Source organism: Heterodontus francisci, chromosome 5, assembly GCF_036365525.1.
Source record: "Heterodontus francisci isolate sHetFra1 chromosome 5, sHetFra1.hap1, whole genome shotgun sequence".
NCBI classification, from domain to species: Eukaryota; Metazoa; Chordata; class Chondrichthyes; order Heterodontiformes; family Heterodontidae; genus Heterodontus; species Heterodontus francisci.
In genome coordinates this window covers 104,478,519-104,498,450 of record NC_090375.1, presented here as the reverse complement: position 1 = coordinate 104,498,450, position 19,932 = coordinate 104,478,519, and the positions used below count along the sequence as shown (strand labels likewise).

The window sequence follows — 19,932 nt, the reverse complement described above, 5'->3', positions numbered from 1 at the left end:
CAACAAACAAGCTTTTGGTGGAAAAAAATTCACCTCAATTGGTATTCTCTTAGTCTGTAAACACTTCAGGTTAGAAGTTCCTGCTCTGGCCTCCTGGAGAAGAATGGGACTTCCACCCAGATCATGTTCCAAATCCCAGATCAAGGCTGCAACTCAGACTCTAACTTTAGCAGGTAGAGCACAGCAAGAGATTTGTCTGTGACCAAAGATTTAAAAAAATTGTTTGTGACCTGATTTTGAATTTTCTGCTTGCTGTACTGTCAGTAAGGAAAGTGGCCTTTTAAGCTGTGAATGGCTCCAATCTGACAGCACGAGGTCTTAAATGTGCAAGCATACCTGCTTTATGTAGGTGTATAGTAGGGCAACTAAGGTAGGGAATTTAAAGATTCACAAAGAGAGGGGGGGGGGGGGGGGAGACCCTCCACTTTGCTCCAACACTCATGCAAGTTGTACAACAATTTCAGAGAAATTTTAGTGTTTCCCAATATTTAACTCCATCTCATCCTGCACACAAAAGGGGGGGGCAAAGACCATCAGCTCCATCAAGTTCATATCATGGACAGTGTAAACTCACGCACCATTACTCCTCCCCTTAATAATGCTTCCTCCAGGGATAGGACAAAAAAAAAGGAAAAAGACATGTGGATAATTCAGGAAACTCCCTGGGAAATTCCTCTCCATAAGGCAATTAAGTGTGTCCCACGAAACCTCAGTCACGTATGATGGGTAGCCCAGGGGCTAAGAAGAATGAGGAACTTAAAAGTAATTAATCAGCAGAGAAAAGGTATTAGAGAAATTTAAGGAACTCTGTTCATTCGTGTCTTCTTCCCAGAAAGTTGATTGCCATGGATCTCCTGTTCTGGCTGTCCTTACACATTCCACATAGGTCAGCTGCATCTGGTCCATTATATCAGTTGTCTATTTTCTCCTCTGCTCCTCTCTCCTACATTTTATGTCAATCTTCCGTTCTAATAACTGTCTGTCTACCTACTGCTCTAATGATGTAACCAAAATATTGTATCTTTCTCTCCTTCATGTTATGTACTACTTTCCTCTTTTCTCCAGCCATTTCCAGTGTTTCCTCATTAATCTTTCTGTCTGTGTAGGATATACGGAATACCCTCCTTTATGTCCACATCTCGAATGCATTCAGCTTATCAATAGTCTTATCAATAAAAACAGAAAGTGCTGGAAATCAGGCAGCTTCTGTGGAGAGAGAAGCAGAGTTAACGTTTCAGGTCTGTGACCTGGCAAAGGTTACAAAAGTCTTAGGTTTTAAACAGTGAGGGGAGTGGGGAAGAGAACAAAAGGGAAGGTGTGTGATAGGGCAGAGGGCAGGAGAGATTAAATAACAAAGATGTCATGATGGGACAAAGGCAAAGAGTGTTAACGGTTATGGTAAATGACAAAATATTAGTCCAGAGAGAGTGTTATTGGCAGAATACTGAGCAGCTCTGGCCAAAAGCACATGAAAAACAGGTATATGGTTAAAAAATATATTAAAAATAAATGCCAGTCATGCATTGAAATTACTGAACTCATTGTTGAATCCGCAAGGCCTAATCAAAAATGAGATGCTGCTCCTCGAGCTTGCGTTGATGTTCACTGGAACACTGCAGCAGGCCAAGAACAGAAATGTGGGAATGAGAGCAGGGTGGTATGTTGAAATGGCAAGCAACCAAAAGCTCAGGGTCATGCTTCCGGACTGATTGGAGGTGTTCCGCAAAGCAGTCACCCAATCTACGTTTGGTATCCCCAATGTAGAAGCAACTGCACTGTGAGCAGCGAATACAGCATACTAAATTGAAGGAAATACAAGTAAATTGCTGCTTCACCTGGAAGGAGGGTTTGGGGCCTTGGATGTTGAGGAAGGGGAGGTTGTTAGGCACTCTACAGCCTCAACACTAAGTTCAACAATTTCAAAGCATGACTGGCCTGATTTATTTATTTTTAAGATTTATTTATTATATATCTTTTTAAGCATGTGCCTGTTTTTCATGTTGTACTTTTGGCCAGAGCTGCTCATTATTCTGCCATTAACATTCTCTCTGGACTAATGCTTTGTCGTTCACCACAACCATTAACACCTGCTTTGCCTTTGTCCCAATGACATCTTTGTTATTTAATCTCTCCTGCCCTCTGCTCTATCACACACCTTCCATTTTGTTCTCTTTCCCACCACCGCCCCCTTCACTTGCTTAGAACCTAATTTTCTAACCTTTGCTAGTTCTGAGGAAAGGTCACAGACTTGAAACGTTAACTCTGCTTCTCTCTCCACAGATGCTGCCTGATCTGCTGAATATTTCCAGCACTTTGTTTTTATTTCAGATTTCCAGCATCTGTAGTATTTTGCTTTTATTTCAATTGTCTCCGCTTGTTGCCCATATCTCTGAGGCATATAACATAGTTGACAAAAAGTAGAACCTCAACATTCTTTTCCTAAAATTCAGGTTCAGTTTCTTTGATGTTCGCAGTCCTTCATTCAGATAAAGCTGGTCTCAGCTATCTCAATTCTTCTTTGGATCTCACTATCACATCTCCCATCGTCTGTGGTAAGGTAAGGGAGCCTTTTCACTTGTCTCAGGACTTGTCCATTTACTTCAATTTTCACTTCCGGAGTCAGGTCTCTGCTTATCCCCATTGTCTTGTTCTTCTCTACATTCATCCTTAATCCATGTTCCACGCTCCTCACTTTCACTTTGTTCACAATTTCCTGAAGGGAAATCTGTGCAATCAGTGCAGTGTCACCTTCATATCTCAAGTTGTTGACGTTCAACCCACCAATGTTGTAACCTGGCAGATCTTCTATGCCTCTGAAAATATCTTCAGTGTACAGGTTAAACTGTTTTGGGGAGACAACACATCCCTGGTGCACACCTCTTTTGATTGGGAAGCTGTCTGACAAGCTGCTACCAAGTCTCATCACCGCTGATTGATTCCAGTATAGATTCTGAAATATCCTTTTATTATTTCTATCAACTTCTGGTTTGTTTAAGCATTCCATTATTTTCTGATTGCACACTCTATCAAATGCCTTCTCAGTCTATAAAACATAAATACACAGGTTTTTGCACTTCCAGGTATCTTTCAATGACTACTCTCATTAAAGATGCTCTACTGTTTCTTTCTTTGGCTCCTATCATCCATCTCTGCTTCTACAGACTGCTCATTTCTTTCCAAAATGATTAAAATTATTTTCATCGAGACTTATTGTCCTGTGCTCTGAATACTCTCGGGCTTTTCATTTCTTTGGGAGCTTAATGAACACTGATTGCATAAGATCCTCAGGTAGGAATCCTGTTACGTAAACTTTATTGCAGAGGTCTGTCAGCATCCAACTGTTATTATTCAGGGTTTCCAGGCATTCTGTTGGTATCTCATCAGTTCCAGGTGCTTTCTCTGCTTTCATCTTATTTATGTCTTCACCGTCATACAGCTGTCTGATGTACTCCACCCATCATTGCTCTACACTTTTTCGAAGAGTTCACCTTCCTTGTTCCTTATAGTCACTATTTGTAGTAATTCTTTTCTTATTTGTCAGTGCTTTAACTTTCTCATGCATGTGCTCATGTTATGCCTTTTCTCCAGTTCTTCTATTTCCTTCCAATGGTCTTCATATCACTTATCCTTGGCTACTCTGCATGCTTTACTTATTTGCTTTTCTATTTAGTCATATTCTTCTTCATTATTCTTATTGTCTCCTTTTCTCCATCATATCTAGTATTTCATCAATCAACTTTTGATGTTGCCTCCTCTTTCTTAGGGATCATCTTAGTTACTGTGTGTTTCATGTTCTGTTTGAACCTTTCCCAATACCTTTCTGTGGTTTCCTCCTCATTAAGATCTTGATCTGTCACTTCTTGACATAAAGCTTCACACTTGTATTAACCTCCACAACATGTTTCTTCTTCACATCTTTCTGTCTGTCTTGGCCTTTCATAGGATTTCTTTTTGGGATTTTCAGCTTGACCTTCACCTTCATTACAATCAGGCAATGATCTGAATTGATGTCTGCACCTGGGTAAGTGTTCTTGTACCTCTCATTTATCATCAGAAAATCTATTTGATTTCAGTGAACATGTCCTGGAATCTTCCAGGTGTACAGTCTTTTTGGACATTGTTTGAAGAGCATATTCAAGATGACCAAGTTGTTTTCCTCACAGAATTGCATCAGGCTTTCACCTCTGCTGTACCTCGTTCCTAGTCCATAAGCTCCTACCACATTTCTGCACCTCTCTCTGCCAACTTTTGCATTCAAATTACCCATGACTATCAAGATGTCTCCACTCTTCACATGCTTCAATGCATTCTGCACCTCCTCATAGAATACTTCAACTTCTGGGATTAGGCTGGGTGGCTTTTTTTTTGGCTGGTGCAGACACGATGAGTCAAGTGGCCTCTTTCTGTGCCGTAAACTCTCTATGATTCTTCATCAGTGATCCTGCGTGGGCCCATACAGTGGTAAACACACAATGTGTGTTTTTCCCTTTAAATTTTGCCAGAATCATTCTCTCTTGATATTGGCCAATATCCCTGCACAGTTTTTGCTACCTCGTTTGCCAACATTATTCCGACTCCATTCTCATGTTCACTGCCATCGAGAAGATCATCACCTGCCTTCCTTACATTCCCAGATTCCATCCATCTAACTTCTGCCAATCCTAAAATACCAATGCTGAGTCTTAACATCTCCTTCATGCAGTTGTCTATTTTATCACTCCGGTAGACTGTCCTCACATTCCAAGTTCTGAGTACCTTTCTTCCGAGTTTGGGCTACCTTCGTCATTCACCTGGCTATTCCTACTTCCTAACAAGTCCTCTTCTTCCCTGTTCCAATTTAAGTAGACATCTCCACAAGGTACCCAGGTCTGCCTACATCACTACAACTGTCTATACTAGATTTCATGACTAGCTACAAGTGATACTTGGTGAGTACCCTGTCACTTCCAAGGCAAATGGCCATTGTCTTCAAGCGTCATGACTCCGCCCTAGATGTGTCACATATTTTACTGTTGCGCCTTCTGAGCCACTGACTCGGAGTAGTGAGTTCATCTGCCTCAACTTAAGGAACTAAAAGCTGACAAATCCCCAGGACCTGATGGCCTACATCCTAGGTTTCTAAAAGAGGATGCACTGGTTAAGATTTTCCAAAATTCCCGAGATTCTAGAACGGTCACAGTGGATTGGAATTTAGAAAATGTAATAACTATTCAAAAAGAGAGGCAGAAAATAGGGAACTACAGGTCAGTTAGCCTGATATAAGTTATCCAGAAAGTGCCAGAATCTATTATTAAGGGAGTTTTAACAATGCACATAGAAAATCATAATATGGTCGGACAGAGTCAACATCGTTTTACAAAAGGGAAATATACATTTGTCAAATGTATTAGAGCTTTTTGAAGATGTAAAAAGTAGGATAGATAAAGGGAAGCCATTAGCTGTTGTATTCTTGGATTTCCAAAAGACATTTGATAAGGTGCCACACAAAAGGTTAAGACACAAGATAAGGGCTCATGGAGTTGGGTGTAATATATCAGCGTGGATGGAGGATTGGTTAACCAACAGGAAGCAGAGAGTAGGAATAAATGGGGCATTTTCAAGTTGGCAGGCTATAACTAGTGGAATACCACAAGGATCAATGCTGGGGCTTCAGCTATTTACAATCTACATTAATGACTCAGACGAAGAGATCGAGAGTAATATATCTAAGTTTGCTCAAGATACAAAGCTAGGTGGGAATATAAGCAGTGAGGAAGACACTGAAAAGAGATATAGACAGATTAAGTGAGTGGGCAATGAGGTGGCACATGGAGTAGAATGTCAAATGTGAGGCTATTAACAATAGTAGGAAGAATAGAAAAGTAAAGGCGTGAAACTTATAAATGTTGATGGCCAGAGAGATTTGGGTGTACTCGTACAAAAATCACAAAGTTAGTATGCAGGCACAGCAAGCAATTAGGAATGCAAATGTCATGTTGGCCTTTATTGCAAGGGGTTTGGACTACAAGAACAAGGAAGTCTTGCTACATTGGAATAGAGCTTTTGTAAGGTCACATCTGGAGTACTGTGCGCAGTTTTGGTTTAGAGTCATAGAGCACTGAAACAGGCCCTTCGTCCCACCGAGTCTATGCCGACCATCAACCACCCATTTATAACTAATCCTACATTAATCCCATATTTCCTACCACATCCCCACCTTCCCTCAATTCTCCTACCACCTACCTACACTAGGGGCAATTTACAATGGCCAATTTACCTTTAAACCTGCAAGTCTTTGGCTGAGAGGGGAAACCGGAGCACCCGGCAGAAACCCACGCGGTCACAGGGAGAACTTGCAAATTCCGCACAGGCAGTACCCAGAACCGAACCCGGGTTGCTGGAGCTGTGAGGCTGCAGTGCTAACCACTGCACCATTGTGCCGCCCCAATGGTCTCCATATCTAAGAAAGGATACACTTGCCTTGGAGGTAAAGTTTCATTAGATTGGTTCCTGGGATGACAGTTGTCCTATGTTGACAAACTGAGTAAATTAGGCCTATACTCTCAAGTTTAGAGGGAATGAGAGGTGATCTCATTGAAATATACAAGATTCTGAAGGGGTGTGACAAGGTAGACACTAAGAGGTTGATTTCCCTGTCTGGGGAATCCAGAACATGGGTGGCATAGTCTCAGGATAAGGAGTTGATCATTTAGGAAGGATAAATTTCTTCACTCAGGTGGTTGTGAATCTCAAATTCTCTACCCCAGAAGGTTGTGGATACTCCATTGCTGAGTATATTCAAAGCTCATTTATATAATTTTCTGGTCTCTCAGGGAATCAAGGGATATGGGGAGAGGGCAGGAAAATGGAGTTGAGGCACAAGATAAGTCATGCTCGTATTGAATGGTAGAGTAGGCTCAAAGGGCCATATCATCTACTCCTGCTCCTATGAATATCTACATATGTGGACCCGTTTGCCAAACTGATATAAATAAGCCTGAAACCAATCGACTAGTTCTCTCTTTACTGCAGCGGTTCGAGAAGGCAGCTCACCACCACCTTCTCAAAGGCAATTAGGGATAGGTATTAAATGCTGGCCTAGCCAGCTATGCCCACATCCCACGAACAAATAGAAAAAAAATTACAAAAATATTAACAGAAGTTTGTATCAGCAATTTTGAGAATGGTGTCATTTACACCCTGCTGTAGGTTACTAAAAATAAACAGTATAAAGACTAAAACTCAGCTAAGAAACAGTTGCCATGAACACATTGGGCACCTATTCAATATATAACATCCATTTAATTACATAGTGATAAGCTCCAGGCTATAATAGCTAAACAAATACAAGTGGAAGGTCGAATAATAAAATAGAATTTTATTTTTTATAATAGGCAGGTTTTACTTGCTTTAACCCATCATTTGAGAACCACTAAATACTAAACTTCTGTCTTCCTTTGTACTAGGGAAGAAAAGGACAAGGAAGCCATGTGGTCGAACTGTATGAATTATAAACCAATCTTATGAATTGTGCAGTTCAGTTTAAAAAACAGCTTTCTCTACAATTTAATAATCTAGACTATAAAGTGATCAAATAAGATGCTTTAAAGCACAAAATTGCAGTCCACTGTAGTATGAAAATGAAATCTCTGCCAAATTCCCAGCCTAAATAATCTCGAATTTCAGAAGGCACTGGCTGCATATTTAATTACGAAAAATGTTGGTACCTTCAGCAGTAGTAGGGGATAGTCATATCTCAAGTACTCAAAGTACTTTGCCGAATTGAGATAAACTTTGTATATAATTTTCAATATCAAATAGTTTTGTTTGTCTGATAGATGGTTAAATTGTAATGACATGTAACACTAATGCTGATCAAGACTAATCAATCAGACAGGAAAAATAATTGTTCAAATTACTGCCTTGTCTCATCGCACCCCATCCCATCAACCGTTAATCCTCCACACTGATCATTTTACCCTCTTAGCCCATCTTCTGCTATCCTAGAGTCTCCAATTCCTGTTCTCTTCACTTGAAAAGCCCTCAAGTTCAGGATCAAATCAGCCAAGCACTACTGCTTCTAAAAATTAAAGCTAAGCAGCAGGATCGGTACTGATTAGCAGGTCCTGCCAATTACTCAGCCCGATACACCAACACCCTGCTGTGCTCCCAAATTAGACACTAACAACACAGCTTTGACCTCACCATAACGAGGCAAGCTTCTCAACAGCATTGGCTCTTGGGCCACACTGCACTCCAAGTCAGCTCCGACTTCAAGTCTCAAACTCTGCTGCACTCCAGACTCATCTCCCTACCTTCATGTTGCATGCTGCAGCCCCTGCACTCAATTTGGTTTTCACCCATATGTTGCAACAATTCCTAATCTGGATTAAAAATCCTGATCCACCACATTAACATGAACTTCCAGCCTGGCACCCTTAGTACTACTATTACTACTTCTTCTAATGGTAGTAGGAAAAACAAATCAAATATCAATATCTAAGACAGATATCAAGTTCAAAGCTGCCAATGGAACAGCATAATATCTTGAAGGCTCCCTGCGACTTTCCTGAGGATAGTGTTCGATGATGTGCACCATGGTCTGATTAGGAGCTCTGCAGTCGCACGATTGAGATGCTTTAATTTTCCATCTATGGAGAAAACGGCAGCATCTACCATGACCAGTTCTGAGGTGATTGATGATTGTCCAGTGTTTGCGAGGAAGTTCAATCCTTCTGGTTATATTGTGGGGTCCTCTATAAGGAATCCATTTGTTATACTGTAGTTCTTCCAAGCATTATGCTATTAAGACCAAGAGAAGATAGTTGAAGGGGCTTGGCGATGATCCAAAATGACCTTCTAGATTTGAGACGGGTTGGTGGTAGGTTGGTCAAGTTGGGCTGGATGGACATGTCGTTGCTGATGTCGCAGTTGTATTTTGGATTTCACATTGTCTTCCATGTCAAACCCTGGGACTTGATGCTCTTTCCTGGTGTGAGGTCTCAAACGCCTAGGAATTAACCCCGAATTTCCCTTTAATATGTTACATCACTTCACAAATGGCAACTCCCTATCCATCCCAGATCTCCACCAATAATCATTATTTACACTCATTTTTCTGCGTGCACTGGCCTTCACAAACAAACAATTAAGGGATACTGGAAATCTGAAATAAAAACAAGAAATTCTGGAAATACTCAGCAGGTCTGGCAGCATCTGTGCAGCGATAAGCAGAGTTAATGTTTCAGGTCAGCGACCCTTCAATAGAAATGGCAGATATTAGAAATGTAAAAGGTTTTAAGCAAGTAAAGCGGGGAAGGGGAACGAGATAACAAAAGAGGTGTTGATATTCAGAGGGTCACAGAGAATAACTGACCAGAAGGTCATGGAACAAAGGCAAATGGTATGTTAATGGTGTTCTGAAAGACAAAGCATCAGTACAGAGAGGGTGTGAATAGACTGTAAAGCACAAAGCACTCCAAGCACAAACATTAAAAAAAAAAGTGGGTGGGCACAGTAGAGTAAAATAAAAAATAACCAAAGAAAAAAGAAAAAAAACTAAACTTAAAAAGGGGGGCCAGTCATGCTCTGAAATTACTGAACTCAATGTTCAAGGCTGTAGTGTGCCTAATCGGTAAATGAGATGCTGTTCGAGCTTGCGTTGATGTTCGCTGGAACACTGCAGCAATCCCAGGACAGAGATGCGAGCATGAGCGGGGCGGGTGGTGGGCTGTTGAAATGGCCAGCAACCGGAAGCTCGGGGTCATGCGTACGGACTGAGCGGAGGTGTTCCGCAAAGCGGTCACCCAATCTGCATTTGGTCTCCCCAATGCAGAGGAGACCACATTGTGAGCAGCGAATACAGTATACTAAATTGAAGGAAGTACAAGTAAATCACTGATTCACCTGGAAGGAGTGTTTGGGGCCTTGGATAGTTAGGAGAGAGGAGGTAAATGGGCAGGTATTACACCTCCTGCGATTGCAGGGGAAGGTGCCGTGGGAAGGGGACGAGGTGGTGGGGGTAATGGAGGAGTGGACAAGGGTGTCGCGGAGGAAACAATCCCTTCGGAATGCTGCCAGGGGAAGGGAGGGGAAGATGCGTTTGGTAGTGCTCCTCAGACAGCACCTTCCAAACCCGCAACCTCTACCAACTAGAAGGACAAGGGCAGCAAATACATGGGAACACCACCACCTGCAAGTTCCCCTCCAAGTCTCACACCATCCTGACTTGGAACTATATCACCGTTGCTTCACAGTCGCTGGGTCAAAATCCTGGAACTCCCTTCCTAACAGCACTGTGGGTGTACCTAACCCACATGGACTGCAGCGGTTCAAGAAGGCAGCTCACCACCACCTTCTCAAGGGCAATTAGGGATGGGCAATAAATGCTGGCCTGGCCAGCGACGCCCACATCCCACGAATGAATAAAAATAGTAGTGGAGGATGATCCTTTGGATCTGGAGGCTGGTGGGGTGGAAAGTGAGGACAAGGGGAACCCTGTCGCGGTTCTGGGAGGTGTGACTATACAAAAAATAAAGGGATACATTTTCAATAAACCAACAAAGGAACATGTGGGAGATGCATACAAGCATAGCAGAAGTAGTTATGCGAGTAGCCAAACTTAGAAAGTGAGTAAAAGGATTAGGGACTGTTAAAGATGTGTGTGTGTGTGTGTGTGTGTGTGTGTGTGTGTGTGTGTGAGAGAGAGAGACAGAGTGAATTAGAAAATATGGTAGACAGTGACAGGAAGATTATTTTTCTCGGTAAGCAATATCATAGGAGTTAGATTAGACTGAAGACAAGAGAGAGAGATGCTCTATCAGCTTGTCAGCAGTAGCCAAATGGGATAGCTGGGACACAGAGCAAAATGAGTACCCTGAGAACAGAGAAAGTAACTGTCGGCCAGTGGATTGTTTCATGAAGGAAAAGTTGTCCAGTACTACGGAACTGGATTACTGAGCACCAAGAGAAATTGGATCAAACTTGTTTTGTTAACTGCCAACAGTCACACAGACTTGCTGGAACCACTGAGCAAAGGAATACACTTCATCTGAAGAGGTTTTTCATCTGGCAAGGTCAGTCTTTATACTGTCAACAGTTCTGGTAGAATTTGCATTATTGTGAGGTAAGCAAGATGGTTGGGGGCTGGCGGTGGAGAGTGTGGGAGCAAGTAGAAGTGTGTTTTGGGGGGGGCATGGGAGGTGTGCATGTAAGGGCATGTGTGCGGTGTCTGTGTGTGGTGGTGGGTTGGGATGGGGCAGGTGGAGGAAGACATATGAGATATGTGTGTCTGAGCTGTGCGCCAGAAACATGAGGTGCTCATATAAGGTATGTACAGGGGTGGGGTGGGGCATGTGGATGTAGGTGGTTATCATGTCTTCGGATGGCTGTGGATGGAGTATGGAGAGGGTGGTGTATGCAAGTTGGAAGGTGTGCAGGACATAAATGGTAAGAGATTAGATGCTTGCACAGCATCAACTGTACACCAGCTAACCACACAATGCTGCTCCTGTGGTCTTGCACTGCGACCATGTAGAAACAGTACTCGTCAAGATGGCTCCAGAGACCAATCCCACAGTATACACTTTTTAATTAATGAATGCACACTTCAACTATATACTTTTTAATCTATTAGAATGCTAGTTATTTCTATACCAAGGCCAGCACAATAATGTTAAAAAATGGTAGCTGTGTCTCAGCTGTAATCCACCAAATTAAAATTCAAGTGCTTTATACTTCTCACTACTGGATTCACGGGTGAATTGAGGTGAATTATTTATAAAAGCAACTACAAAAACCTGAATGTAACTGCAAAAAAGTACCATTTACTTTGTAACTTGCCTAATAAAATGACTGACTAGATTTATTGCCCACCCTCTGGAAAAAAAATGTAAAAACAGAGGAGAACAAGCAGTAAAACAACTAAATTAACCATCTTCGGCTGTCCAATGAAGCAGGAAGAACAAATGTGCACAGTAAATATCTTGTTTTTCGTAACCAGTACGTCCCCACAGAGAATTATACAAAGGGGTTAATTTCTATATTTAGCCTTGCAAGACTTCCTCTTTCCATACTGTACAAAAACAAACAGTAACAGAACACTGACATGATCTTCAAACACTGATTATTTTATAGAAAAATCATCCAGTGGAATTATTAAGTAACTGGCTGCTTCATAAATGCTAAACTAACAATGAGCTGTGGGAGGCTTTCAATGAAGAGCTAGTTTGGGTACAGACTAAACACATTCCCATGAGGGAGAAAGGGCATCCAAAGCTAGAGTTCCCTGAGTGACTAAATTTATAGAGTTTAACTGAAACAGAAAAAAACCTGATGAGAAATGCCATGTTCATAATTCATTAGAAAACCAAGCTGTATACAAAAAGTACAAGGGGAATTAAAAAAGGAAATAATAGGTTAAAGACAGTGTATAAGAGATTAGCAAATAACATAAAAGGGAACCTAAAAGACTTTTCTCAGCATATAAATAGTAAAAGAGGAATCAAAAGAAAGGCGGAGCCGAACATAGAATGATACAGCACAGAAGGCAGCCATTCAGCCTACTGTGCCTGTGTCAGCTTTCTGAAAGAGCTGTCCAATTAGACCTCAGTCTCCTGCTCTTTCCCCATATTCCTGAGTATAGGCCTGCTCGGGTCTGCAAAAAAAAAACCTGACCCGAGCCCGACAGAACCACATCCGACCCGAGCACAACCCGGCCAGAGTCCTTCCATTTTTTCCCGCGTCCGACCCGACCAGTTAACTTACCTTCCGTTTTTCACTTTGTTGCTGATCTGCAAAACTTAAAATAACGTTAAAAAACCCCACTTTTCTAGTCAAAAAATTACATTAATGGTGGAGCCACTTAACTGTGATAGTGCTCGACCCTAGCCTGAATGCCGGACCCGGACGTGGAACCCGACCCGAACCCAACACATGTCGTCGGGTCCGGGTCCGTAGGAGACCTTTATTCCTGAGTAATGACATTCAGTGAGCAAAAACACATCTGGAAGGTGTCTATGAAGCCAGAGTCCAAATAAAATTGTGCAGTCCTTGATTCAGGACCAAATAGGAGATCTCATTGTGCAGGGAGGCAGCATGGCTGAGGTACTAAATGAGTACTTTGTTTCTGTCTTCACTAAAGAGGATGCTGCCAATGTCACAGTAAAGGAGGAGATAATAGAGAAATTGGATAAGAGAATGAGGAGGTATTTAGAGGTTTATCAACACTCAAGAGGCTCTGGCAAAATCTTCCAATCCTCCTTACATATGGGAGTGGTGCCAGAGGATTGGTGGATTGCAAATGTTACACCCCTGTTCAAAAATGGGGAGGAGGATAAATCCGGCAACTGCAGGCTGGCCAGCCTTACATCGTTGGAGGGGAAACTTTTAGACTTTAATCCAGGACAAGATTAATTGGCACTTGGAAAAATATGGTTAATAAAGGAAAGCCAAATTGTGTTTGATTAACTTGATTAAATTCTTTAATAAAATAAGATAATTGATAAGGGTAGTGCAGTTGATGTTGTGCATATCGACTTCCAAAAGGTGCTTGATAAAGCATCATGGAATAGACTTTTTAGCAAAATTGAAGTCTGTGTGTCTGCATGGATACAAAATTGGCTAAGGGACAAAAACAGAATAGCCATTCCATTCTCCCAGTTTCTCCGTCTCCGACGCATCTGTTCTGATGATGCTACCTTCCATGACAGTGCTTCCGATATGTCTTCCTTTTTCCTCAAACGGGATTCCCCCTCCCACTGTGGGTGACGGGGCCCTCAACCGTGTCCGGCCCATTTGCCACACCTCTACCCTCACCCCTTCCCCTCCAGGGCGGCACAGTGGCGCAGTGGTTAGCACCGCAGCCTCACAGCTCCAGCGACCCGGGTTCAATTCTGGGTACTGCCTGTGTGGAGTTTGCAAGTTCTCCCTGTGTCTGCATGGGTTTTCTCCGGGTGCTCCAGTTTCCTCCCACAAGCCAAAAAACTTGCAGGTTGGTAGGTAAATTGGCCATTATAAATTGCCCCTAGTATATGTAGGTGGTAGGGAAATATATGGACAGGTGGGGATGTGGTAGGAATATGGGATTAGTGTAGGATTAGTATAAATGGGTGGTTGATGGTCGGCACAGACTCGGTGGGCCGAAGGGCCTGTTTCAGTGCTGTATCTCTAAAAAAAAAACCGCGACAGGGTTCCCCTTGTCCTCACTTTCCACCCCACCAGCCTCCAGATCCAAAGGATCATCCTCCACCATTTCCGCCACATCCAGTGTGATGCTACTACCAAACGCATCTTCCCCTCCCTTCCCCGTCAGCATTCCGAAGGGATCGTTCCTTCCGCGACACTCTCGTCCACTCCTCCATTACCCCCACCACCTCGTCCCCTTCCCACAGCACCTTCCCCTGCAATCGCAGGTGGTGTAATACCTGCCCATTTACCTCCTCTCTCCTAACTATCCAAGGCCCCAAACACTCCTTTCAGGTGAAGCAGCGATTTACTTGTACTTCTTTCGGTTTAGTATCCTGTATTCGCTGCTCACAATGTGGTCTCCTCTACATTGGGGAGACCAAACACAGATTGGGTGACCGCTTTGTGGAACACCGCCGCTCAGTCTGTAAGCATGACCCCGAGCTTCCGGTTGCTGACCATTTCAACAGCCCACCACCACCACCACCCCTCCTGCCCCTGCTCTCATGCTCACATCTCTGTCCTGGGATTGCTGCAGTGTTTCAACGAACATCAACATAAGCACGAGGAACAGCACCTCATTTACCGATTAGGCACACTACAGCCTGCCGGACTGAACATTGAGTTCAATAATTTCAGAGCATGACGGGTCCCCCTTTTTTATGCTTAGTTATTTTTTCTTTTTTCCTTTTTTATTTGGTTATTTTATTTTAGGTTTTTCAGTTTGTTTAGTTTGTTTCCACTGTACTTACCCACTGTTTTGGCTTTTTTTAATGTGTTTTTTTAATGTTTGTGCTTGGAGTGCTCTGTGCTTTAGTCATTCACACCCTCTCTGTACTAACACTTTGTCTTTCAGCACACCACTAACATACCATTCGTCTTTGATCCATGACCTTCTGGTCAGTTATTCTCTGTGACCCTGTCCTATCAACACCTTCACCTTTGTTATCTTTTGCCCCATCCCCACTTTACTTGCTTAAAACCTTTTACATTTCTAATATTTGTCAGTTCTGAAGAAGGGTCTCTGACCTGAAACATTAACTCTGCTTCTCTCTGCACAGATGCTGCCAGACTTGCTGAGTATTTCCAGCATTTCTTGTTTTTATTTTATTTTAATAATAGTTAGCTGTTATTTTTCAGACTGGCAAGAAGTATGCAAGTGGTGTCCCCCAGGGATTGATGTTAAGACCAATGCTCTTTTTGATATATACTAATGACCTTGATTTGGGCATACAGGGCATCATTTTAAAGTTTCCAGATGGCATGAAACTCAGAAATGTAGTAACCAGCGAGGAGGATAGTAACAGACTTCAGGAGGACAGAGTGGTGCAATAAGCAGAAATGTGGCAGAGGAAATTTAATATAGAGAAGTGTGAAGTGATTCATTCTGGTAAGAATGAGGAGAGGCTATATAAACTAAATGGTACAATTTTAAAAGGGGTGCACATACACAAGCATTTGAAGGTGGCAGAGAAATCAAGAAGGCTGTTGAAAAGGCATATGGGAATCCTCAGCTTTATAATAGATGCATAGAGTACAAAATCAAGGAAGCTATGTCAAACATTTAGAAAAAAACACTTTGGTTAGGCCTCAACCGGAGTATTGTGAACGACGCTGGGCATCACACTTTAGGAACGATGTCAAGGCCTTAGAAAGGGTGCAGAAGAGATTTATAAGAATGGGGGTACCAAGGATAAAGGATTTCAATTACATGGAAGGATTGGAGAAGTTGGGACTGTTCGCCTTAGTGCAGAGAGGGTTAAAAGGAGATTTGATTTGAGGTGTTCAAAATCAAGAATGGATTTGATGGAGTAAATAAGTAGAAACTGTTTCCAGTGGCAGAAGGGTGAGTAATCAGAGGACACAAATTTAAGGTAATTAGCAAAAGGACCAGAGGTGGCATGAGGAAAGGAAATGCACAGTAAATTGTTGTGATCTGGAATCCCTGAAAGAACAGTGGAAGCAGATTCAATAATAACCTTCAAAAGGGAATTGGGTAATTACTCGAAGTGGAAAAAATGCAGGGCTGGGTGAAAGAGCAGGAGAGTGGGACTAATTGGTCGAGCTGGTACAGGAACGATGGACCGAATAGCGCCATAATATTTTATGATTCTACATTTCTAACAATGCATTTCACTGGCCTATTTAGAACAGGCATGGATTGTGCCAGATCATTTTATAAAAAAAAACAAAACTGCAAATATTGTCTCAAACCTGGGATTTTTGACTTTTGGCAACATCCACATCATGTGCCCTGGAATGACGTGAACAGTTAGTCAAGGTTGCACCATGTTTACTGTCGTTATTGCTGAGCAAGCAGGATACAGCTGCATAAGCATTTGTCTTCAAAACAAAAACTGATCTAAATCCTAGATGATAGGTTCATTAGCTTGTATCTACGACACAAACAGTAACAGAGCAGTTTCAAAGCCGAAGTAGTGAGTAATTATTTAAAAAAGTTTCAAATTTGGTCTCAAATCTGTGAGACTATAAGGACGAAGAAAATATTTATTAACTTAACTTAATCAGATCCTGATTAGAATGCACCCTTGATAGTAATATTCTGGAGACAACAAAATCTACAGGGTTGCTTTGTAAATATAAGTAACAAAGTTTCCATTTTCAACCACAGACTTGAGCACACAATGATACCACGACCGCAATAGTCAGACTTCATCTTTCCATCGGCCCAAGGCATTTTTTCCAGTCATGACTTGATTTCCTCTCACTGTACATTAGAGTTTCTAAGTTTAACAATAAATCTAATTCAACACCAGTGCTATAGAATAAATCAATTTGTTTCTATTCATTCGTAGAATATGAATGTCACTGGTAAGGAGGAGATAACACAGGAGATGAGTTAATCAATGCAGAATTCCCAGGCTGGAATTTTATGACCTCCCCCCAGAGTGGGCTAGGTTTGAGGGAGGGGGGGGGGGGGGGGGAGAAAGAGTGGTAAAATCATGTAGGATGACAAAGCCACTATCTAATCAGTGGCGGGAGAGGTGGCAGGCAACCGGCCCGTACTGAGGCCACTCTTCCCACCACCCAGTAATACCTGGCGGCCTCCTTGCAGGCTGGGGGAGGAGGTGGCTCTTCGTGATCGGGCACCCTGTGCCCCATGGAGGTTCCCCCCCAGCAGCACGGGCTGCCCTTACAGAAAACCCACTCTCACCCGATTGTTCAGGGGCTGAGATGATTGGCCTCCAACAATCACAATCATCTTCCTTTGTTTTAGGTATGACTCCAACCACTGGAGCATTTTCCCCGAATCCTATTGACTTCAAATTTGTTAAGGCTCTTTGATGTCACACTTGGTCAAATGCTGCCGTGATGTCAAGGGAAGTCATTGTCATCTCACCTCTGGTGTTCAGCTCTTTTGTCCATGTTTGGACCGAGGCTGTAATGAGATCTGGAGCCAAGTGGTCCTGGCGGAACCCAAACTGAGCATTAGTGAGCAGGTTATTGGTGAGTAAGTGGTGCTTGATAGCACTGTTGACGACACTTTCCTTCACTTTGCTGTTGATTGAGAGTAGACTGATGGGGTGGTAATTGGCCGGATTGGATTTGTCCTGCTTTTTATGGGCAATTTTCCACTTTGTCAGGTAGATGTCAGTATTGTAGCTATACTGGAACAGCTTGGCTAGTTGTGGAATGCAAGTCTTTAGTACACAGCTGGGATGCCGTCAGAACCCATAGCCTTTTCCTGTATCCAGTGCATTCAGCCATTTCTTGATATCACATGGAGTGAATTGAATTGACTGAAGACTGGCATCTGTGATGCTGAGGACCTCGGGAGAAGGCAGAGATGGATCATCCACTTGCCACGTCTGGCTGAAGATGTTTTCAACTTCTTTAGCCTTATCTTTTGCACTGACATGGTGGACTCCACCGTCATTGAGGATGGGGATGTTTGTGCAGTCTCTTCCTCCGGTTAGTTGTTGAATTGCCCACCACGATTCATGACTGGATATAAGACTAGACTGCAGGGCTTTGATCTGACCTACTGGTTGTGGGTTTGCTTAGCTCTGACTATAGCATGCTGCTTCTGCTGTTTAGCATGCACATACTCCTATTTTAGCTTCACCAGGCTGACACCTCATTTTTAGGTATGCCTGATGCTGCTCCTGGCATACTATCCTACACTCCTTATATACGTTATGAGGAGGGGCATGTGGTTCTCCTTGAAGTAGAGAAGGTAAAGAGGAGAATTGATCGAAACTTTCAAAATTATGAACAGTTTTGATAGAGTAATTAAGGGGAAACTTTCTAGTGACAGAGGATTACTACAAGCAGATACAGATTTAAGTTGACTGGCAAACTTAAGCATATACGGGGAGCTGTTACAATCTGGAATGCACTGCCTGAAAGTGTAATGGAACCAGATTGAATAGTAAACATTCAAAGAGGAATTGGAAAGGAAGGGAATATAAATTACAGGACTATGGGGAAAGAGCAGGGGAGTGAAACTAATTGGGTAACTCTATAAATTAGGTGATGCAGGAATGATTGGTTAAATGGTCTTCTTCTGAGCTGTATCGTTCTATGAAATATGTCAATGGGCAACATCACGGGAGATCAAATGCATGTAAATCCAGTAAGTTCCTGCAAGTCAGCCCATGATATACTAATGAGGAGACATTCCTGAGGGTTGGTAAGGAGGTATGAAAAAGGGGGAAAAAAGCCATTCAGCAAGTCCAGGTCACCAATCTGTTTAAGTCCAATTACTGGAGTTAGGCAGACTATTTTGTTATGGATGTTGCTTTTGTACCAAGCCCATAATTAAATGAGAAATCTTAATGATTATTTTCAACAAAGTGGACATTCATTGCACTAATTAGCTGCCTATTCCCAAGTTTACAACTCCATATGTTAAGTAATTATGTCTTCTACATATAACTCAAGGTATCCTTGGCTTATAATAAATTCTCTAAGTAAACATAGACTTATTTACATCAAAAAACACCAAACTTCCTTCCAGAATCACACATTCTACCTCCTATTTTTAAAAACTTAGTCTATTGATTTAAGAGACAGTACTATCTCTGTTGCTTTCTCTTGAAATCTTTCCAAATTTTCATTTTAATCCTACACACCCCACCATATCAAGTTCAGACTTCTCCTGGTATAAATTTTCATCTTCCTTTCGGTTTCTTGCATACAATGGGTTTGATTGCAGCAAGTATACAAATAATTGATATTTTAATTAAAAATACATTTTCCCACTGTTTGATCATTCACACATTCATTCAACGATATATATCTAACTTACTGTTCTTTCCCGTCACAACTATTTCCACAATTTTTTATCTCCAATCTTCTGGTTTTTCATCTTTGCTATCATTATACTGCCTTCATTCCTTTCCCTTTTCTCTTACATCAGCTTTTGTAGAGATGATACAACAATATCGTAGATGTACAAGTTTAAACACAATGTATTAGGATTGTGAATAAAAAAAAATCTCAAGTTTCAACCAATAAGCAATCAATCCTCCTTCCAATTGTTGGATTTTGGATTCTGAACCTTCAGAATCTTTTCCCCCCTCACTGCTCTTTACAGTATTACTATCCAAGTCTGTGTTAGGATAATTAAAGTCCATTGTAGCTACTCTATAGTTTTTGAACCTCTCTGTAATTTCCTTGCAAATTGGTTCTTCTATATCTTTCCCACTAGTCGGTGGCCTGTAGCATACACCGAGGAGTGTAATGGTACATCTATTGTTTCTTAGTTCTAACCAAATAGATTCTGTCCTTGACTTCTCTAGGACA

General features: G+C 42.0%; 1 protein-coding gene across 5 annotated transcripts in view; it reads right to left on the bottom strand.

The window, feature by feature from the left end:
* tgs1 (trimethylguanosine synthase 1) overlaps positions 1-19,932 on the bottom strand; it is a 79,280-nt gene that overhangs the window by 525 nt on the left and 58,823 nt on the right. The gene's annotated exons all lie outside the window — the stretch shown is intronic.